General features: G+C 42.6%; 1 pseudogene; it reads right to left on the bottom strand.

Moving 5' to 3' along the window:
• Positions 1-1,320: 1,320 nt before the first annotated feature.
• The window catches only part of LOC103257161, a 7,387-nt pseudogene continuing 1,100 nt past the window's right edge, over positions 1,321-7,607 (bottom strand).

Below are 7,607 nucleotides of genomic sequence, written 5' to 3'. Positions count from 1 at the left end.
TGCAATCTGTACTTTTTGCAGTTTTGAGGCTTAATTGAGAGGGAAGCTGTGGTTCAGAATGCTGATTCTAGCATCCACGAACAGGTGTATGAGCACACTGGAACCTATTTCCCTCTGCCTTACAATCTGTCCATTCAGCAGTATGTAGTCTTGTTCCCTATATTTAAAAGGGGGGTATAAAAGAGGAAAATAATGGAGGAAGGGGAGGTCAATAGGGGGTTAAAAAGAGAGAAGAGCGAGAAGGAAAACAGATATACATACCAACTATCAGATGAGAAAGAGACACAAGGCCGGGAAGAAGTGAAGAAAGACACATAAGAAAGATCCCCTAAAGAGTACTGATAGCTACACAGAGACAGGCCAATAAAATCAAGAAACAGTGTAGGTTGAAGGTAAACAACAAACGTGATCAAAACCAACAGTTACAATGATAAAATCATAAGTCAAAATAAGCAATCAGACTAAAGTCACTTCTCTGATCTCCAATTCTGGCCTCTCCCCTTTGTTTTTCATTGCAGCGTAGGGGTGGGGCTTTGTTTCCTGTTTCCCCCCGGTTGCCTTAGGAACTGAGGTAAAGTGTGTTGATAGGTGGGTGGGGCAATGGAAGTCTCCGCCTGAAGAATGGTGAGGCAGTTTATGTAGATCTGTTTTTCTCCACTTGTCTGGGTCCCCCAGCTTGGGGTCTCGCTCTGAGTGCCTCAGCCAAGGTGGGCCCAGAATTCCAGAGCTCCAAAGCTACAAAGGGCAGGCGGTGAGTGGTGAGAGTGGCCCTGGGCTCCCCACAAGGTACTTCAGCCAGGAATGGGACCGGTGTCTCTGAGGGGCGGGTGCCCAAAGCCTCCCTGAGTGACTGGCGGCTTGGTGCCGGGTGCCGGGCTGGAGACGATGTAGCCTGGGAGGGGGCTGGGAAGGGGCTGGGACCCCAGACTCCCACACACGCAGTGGAGCAGCAGCAGCAGGGGGCTACAATATCTGGCCCTGCGTAGGACCCAAGGTCCCTGGGCCTTGCACCAGCATGACTGGTGGTGTGTTGGGGGGTGGGGGAAGAGAGGTAAGACTTTTTTGGGGAACTCACGTTCGGGGAATCTCACAAGTTCACCTATGCTGTTGCCCCTTGTCAGTTCTATCACAATATCTGTCTTTATCTGACCTTTCATGGTCTTATTTTCTGCCCTTAACTCTCAATTACTGTTCTTAAAATTACTTTTCTCTCATTTGGTTATTTCTATTTTATTTGCGTTCTTCATTAATTTGGACATTTTCTTATACTGTTTCCTTTCTTTGCTGTGCTGATGGGATCACCCCCTATGGAAGACCAACCTCCTGCCCTCCGTGCTCTTTGAACTTGTCTGCTTGGAGCCTCAGTGGATCTTCTGTCCCCTTCAGAGTTGGTGTCCCAAGAATCCTCCTCATGTGTCTCAGGAGACAGTTTAGAAATCCTCCCAGGCATGGACGACTCTCCCTCCACAGACAGCATCCTTGGGTAGTCTGGATGCCACTTCCTGATACAGCCCGGGGATCTCTGATCTTTTTTCTCTCCTTTCACCATCAATGTTTCTCTAACTGGAAGGTTTCGTCTTCCTGGTACTTCTGCATGTGTCCCTCCTGCTGGCTTCAGCTTAGGCTGTCCTCTGGGACCTGTGGTCTAGGGTCATCAGGCCAAATACAGAGAACCTCAGAAATTCTGAATATCTCATAAATGGTGGACAATGATTTAGTATAAGTATGGCCCACATATAGCATGGGACAGACTTGCACACTAAAGCATCTTTTGTTATCTGAGTTCAAGTTTAATGAGGAGTCTTGTATTTTATTTGCTCAATCTGGCAGCCCTACTCAGAATTCCAGACTCGAGTCTAGTCCACAGGTTTTCCACCCTTCTCCTCAGAAGTCCAGGAAGGGGGTTATAGACAAGGCTCTAAAGAAAAGCACTCCTTTTTAGAAAGAATTATAGGTGCTTCGCTATGTGATGTGCATTTCCTGCATTTGGAGTTTCGGTGGACTGGAGCTGACTCTTGTTTGTGAAACTCAAAGTGGGCCAGCTGTGGCCTTGGGGTGGGCCGGCACTCCCAGAGTTCCCCAGACATAGGATGCAGGGGAACACTGAGGAAAAGATTTGAGACATGAACACACATGCAAGAGGCTGGCATCAAGTAACTTCAGTTCTGTTCGAGAAAGTGATTTGTCTTGGAGGAGTGACTGATAGAAACCAGGCTTGGGGAGGAGGAGAAGGAGGACCAGAAGCTGGAAGAGATTCTATCATCTGCATTACTGGAGATATGGACCAATATTCCAGGGCTTCAGCAGAAGTCATGAAAACACCCAAGAGGTCAGTTTGAGCCAATGAACTGCCTGGTGAGAGGGCAGGAAGCCAAGCTGCAGCCTCCACCCCCACCACAGACCCACACAGACCCACACGCAGAACTGAGTCAGAAGCCTCTGTGTGCTGCTGCGGAAGGAGACACCTGTCAGGCAGGGACAGAGAGGACTGTGCATCCCCCAGATGCTGCACAGAAGGCCCAGGTAGGTAAGAGAGATTATTAACTCCAACTCAAGTTGAGAGTTTTGGTTATTATACATGTTTATTGAATGGAGATTGGATCTTCAATGAAAATGAGCATCATAGAATATATAATGCTCAGAGGTGATCAGAACAGTTGAGAAATTACATCTCACCTTTGGTATAAAGGAAGGAATTCCTGAGTTGAGAAGGCTTATGAAGGGCTTCAAGAGAAATACAGTTGGGTCCTGATGTTCAGAGCAGCATTGTTCATGAGAGCTAGAAATATATTTTGTTGTGAATCACTTTACCAAAGTGCTTACTGTGAGTTCAGAAAACATTTGATACATAAAATATTTTACATAAATTATGATGCATAATAAAATGAATACCCATGAATCTACCACCTAATTGAAGAACTAGAAAGGGGTCACTATTTTTCACAAGACTTTTTTTTTTTTTTTTGAGTTGGAGTCTCACTACATCGCCCAGGCTGAAATGCAGTGGCACACAGGCTCATGGCCATTCCAGTATCAACCTGCTGGACTCCGGCGATCTTCTGCCTCAGGCTTCCAAGTAGCCAGAACTACAAGCGCGCGCTACCACGACTGGCTAATTTTTGATTTATTGTAGAGATGAGGTCTTGCCAAGTTGCCTGGGCTGGTCTCAAACCCACAGTCTCAAGCAATTCACTTGCCTCGGCCTCCCAAAGTGCTGGAACAACAGGCTGAGCCACCAAGCCCAGCCTTTCACAAGACTTTTAAAGTTAACAGTGTCTTTTCCCCAGTCCTTTTTTCCTCAAGTGGTAAATACTATTTTAAGTTTTTAAAAACTCCATCAATCTGTCTATCTAGCTGATTTCTTCCTATCTATCTATGTATCTTATTCATCATCATCATCACCCTTCTACCCTTCTATCTCTCTGATCTGCACCCTACCATGGGTCCATAAAGGAACCTATGCAACACGTTTGCCTTGGCTTGTTTTGTAACTTTGTAATGATGGTATCATGCAATGTATTCTTCTGTAGTTTGCTTTTTTCCTACTCAGCATTGTTTCTAAGATTCCTCAAGCTTGATGTGCCTTAATATTCTCTTCTGGCTAGATTTCTTTTGCGTGAATATACCACTTGCCATTTGTGCATTCTCTTGTTAAAGGACATTTGTGTTGTTGTTTTTTTTTTCTTTGCTCCCACCCATTTCCAGTTCTTTGCTATTATGAACTTTCCTCGGCTGATGATTGGTCTGCACTTCTTTTCAGAATTGTCCAATTGTAAACTGAATGCAAACTTCCTTAAGCAGTGTGTGAGTTCTATGAGATCTACATTCTTGTCAGCTCTTAGGATGTCAGATTTTAAGCTTTTTGCCAATACAGTGAGTGTAAACAGGGGTTTTTCATTATTCTACTCATAATGTACATTCCCCTGATTAATAATAAAGTTGAGCAACATTTCTTATGTTAATGGACCATTGTGTTTGTTCTTCTATGAAATTAACTACTTATGTTTGTGTTGCTTTAATTGGGGTTGTGGGGAACAAGTGAGGATTTACTACATAGGTAAGTTGCAGGCAGGTGAAGTTTGGGCTTCCAGCTGGCCCTCTCTCCCCCGATACTGGCCCAGGTGCCCAGTGGGTTGCTACATGCCCCCTTCCCTCCTTCCTCTCTCCCTCCCTTAGCAGTGTCCAGTGTCTGCCAATCTTAGCCTTGTGCTTGTGTGACCAGTGATCAGGGCCCACTTATGAGTGAGAACATGCTGTATGCAATTCTAAAATTCCATCATGTATATGTACTTCATTTTCTTTATTCAGTCCACTTTTAGGGGGCATCTGGTTTGCTTCCATGTTTTTTGTTTGGTTGGTTTTTTTTTTAAGTTGGAGTCTCACTCTATCACCCAGACTGGAGTGCAGTGGCCGCTCCCGGCCACCACAGCCTCGACCTGCTGGGCTCCGGCGATCCTTCCGCCTCAGCCTTCCAAGTAGCCGGAATTACAGGCATGCGCTACCACGCCTGGCTGATTTTTTGATTTATTGTAGAGATGAGGTCTTGCTGCCCAGGTGGGTCTCAAACCTGCAGGCTCAGGCAATCCACTCACCTCAGCCTCCCAAAAGTGCAGGATTACAGGCTGAGCCACCAAGCCCGGCTCATGTTTTTTATTATTGTGAATAGTGCTGCAATAAACATGTGTGCAACTGTCTTTTTGGTAGAGTGATTGATGTTCCTCTGGGTATTCCCAGAAAAATAATTGCTGGATCATATGAAAGCTCAATTTTTAATTCTTTGAGAAATTGTCACACTGCTTTCCATGAAAGTTGAACTAGCTTACATTCCCACCAACAGTGCAGAAGCGTTCCCTGTTCTCCACAGCTGCACCAGCACCCATTGTTTTCTGACTTTTTAATGATAGTCATCCTTACCACTGTTGGGCGTTATCTCTTTGTAGTTTTGATTTCCATTTCTCTGATGATCAATGAGGGTGAGCATTTTTTCACGTGTTTGTTGGTGGCTTGTATGTCTTGCTGAGAATCTGTTCCTGTCCTTTACCCACTCTTTAATTTTCTTCTTTCAATTTGTTTGAGATCCTTGTAGATCCTGGATATTAGGCCTTTGTCAGATGCATAGCTTGCAAGTATTTTTTTCCTATTCCATGGGTCATCTCTTTACTTTCTTAATGGTTCCTTTTGCTGTGCAAAAACTTTTCAGTTTGATAAAGTCCCACTTGAAAGTCTTAGCCCTTATTGCATTTGGTTTTGAGGACTTGGCTGTGAATTCATTGCCTACTCTGATGTCCAGGAGGGTGTTTCCTAAGTTTTATTCTAAGATTCTTATAGTTTGAGGTTTTATATTTAAGTCATTTACCCATTTTGAGTTAATTTTTGTATATAGTGATAGGTAAGGGTCCAGTTTCATTCTTCTGCATGTAACTAGCCAGTTTTCCCAGCACCATTTGCTAAATATGGTTTCCTTTTCCCAATGTTTGTTTTTGATGCCTTGTCAAAGATGAGTTGGTTGAAGGTCCATGGTTTTATTTCTGGATGCTCTGTCCTGTTTCTTTGGTCCTTTGTGTATTCCTGTGCCAGTACCATGCTGTCTTGGTTACTGTAGACTTGAAGTCAAGTTTAAAATCTGGAAGTGATAATCCCAGCACTTTGGGAGGCAGAGGCAAGAGAATTGCCTGAGCCCACGGGTTTGAGACCAGCCTGGGCAACTTGGCAAGGCCTCATCTCTACAGTAAATCAAAAATTGGCTGGGTGTGGTGGTGCACACCTGCAGTTCCCGCTACTCGGAAGGCTAATGCAGATCACTCGAGACCAGTAGGTCAAGGCTGTAGTGGCCATGAGCATGCCACTGCATTCCAGCCTGAGTGACAGAGTGAGACTCCAACTAAAACAAAAAAAAAATTCTGGAAATGTGATGCCTCCAACTTGGTTCCTTTTGGTGAGGATTGCTTTAGCTATTTGTGCTCTTTTTTGCTTCTATATGAATTTCTGTATTGTCTTTTCTGGGTCTGTGAAAAATGGTGTTGGCAATTTGAAAGGGATTGCATTGAATCTGTATAATATCATGGGTAGGATGGACATCTTGACAACATTAATTCTTCCAATCTATGAGCATTGTAGGTTTTTTCCATTTGTTTGTATCATCATTGATTTCTTTGAGCAGTGTTTTGTAGTTTTCATTGCAAAGGTCTTTCACTTCTTTGGTTAGGTGTACGCCAAGTTATTTCTATTTTTCTTATCTTTTGGGGGGGCTATTGTGAATGAAACTGTTTTTTATTTGGTTCTCAGCCTGCTTGTTGTTGGTATATAGAAATGCAATCATCTTTTATGTGTTGAAATTGTATACTGAAATTTTACCTAAGTTGTTTATCTGCATAAAGAGGTTTTTGACAGACATATCATATCATCTGCAAGGAGGGATAACTTAACTTCCTCTTTTCCTATTTGAATACCCATGATTTCTTTTTCCTGCTTGATTGCTCTGGCTAGGACTTTTAGTACTATGTTGAATAGGAAGGGTGAGAGTGGGCATCCTTGTCTTGTTCCAGTTCTTAGGGGGAATGCTTCCAACTTCTGCCCATGAAGCATGATGTTGGCTGCAGGTTTGTCATAGATGGCCCTTACAGTTTTGAGGAATGTTCCTTCAATGTATAGGTGTTTGAGGATTTTTATCAAGAAGGGATGCTGAATTTTACTGAATGCTTTTTTAATAATGAGATAATCATGTGGTTCTTGGTTTTATGCCTGTTATTGTGATTAATTGTGTTTATAGACTTAAGAATGCTAAACCAGCCCTGCATTCCAGGAATGAAATCTACCTGGTCATGATGGATGATCCTTGAAATGTATTGTTGGATATAATTGGTTAGACTCTTGAGAACTTTTGTGTCTATGTTCATCAGGGAAATTGGCCTGTAATTCTTTCATTTTGGGGTCTTTGCCAATTTGGGGAATCAAGAAGCTATTAACTTCATAAAATGAGCTAGGGAGCTTTCCTTCTTGATTGCCTGGAATACTTTCAATAGGATCAGCTCTTCCTTTTATGTCTTATAGAATTCAGCTGAAAAATCATCTGACTCAGAACTTTGTTTTTGGTGGGGAGGTTTCTTATACCTTAGTCGATTTCTTGGATTGTTATTGGTCGATTTGGGGTTTCAATTTCTTCCTGTTTTAACCTTTGGAAGTTGTGCGATGCCAGGAATCCCTCCATTTCCTCTAGATTTTCTAGTTTATTCGCATACAGACGCTTGTATTGATCTCTGATAATATTTTGAAGTTCTTCAAATATATCTTCTATATATCTATATATATCTTCAGTCATGACATTGCCTTTTTCATTTTTAATTGTGTTTATTCAGACCTTCTCTGTCTAATTTAGTCAATCTGCCAGGGCTCTGTCAATCTTATTTATCCTTTGAAAGAACAAGCTTTTTGTCTTGCTGATTCTTTCTATGATGTTTTTGGCTTTTAGTTCCTGCAATTATTACTTTATTTTAGTAATTTGAATTTTTCTACTAAATTTAGGATCTATTTGTTCTTGCCTTTCCAGCTCCCTTAGGTGTGATGTTAGGCTGGGTTTTTTTTTGTTTTGTTTTTTTTTATGAGTCGAG

The sequence above is a fragment of the Carlito syrichta genome, unplaced genomic scaffold, assembly GCF_000164805.1.
Source record: "Carlito syrichta isolate Samal-C Ts95f unplaced genomic scaffold, Tarsius_syrichta-2.0.1 Scaffold80100, whole genome shotgun sequence".
NCBI classification, from domain to species: Eukaryota; Metazoa; Chordata; class Mammalia; order Primates; family Tarsiidae; genus Carlito; species Carlito syrichta.
This window is presented reverse-complemented; position numbering and strand designations above follow the sequence as displayed.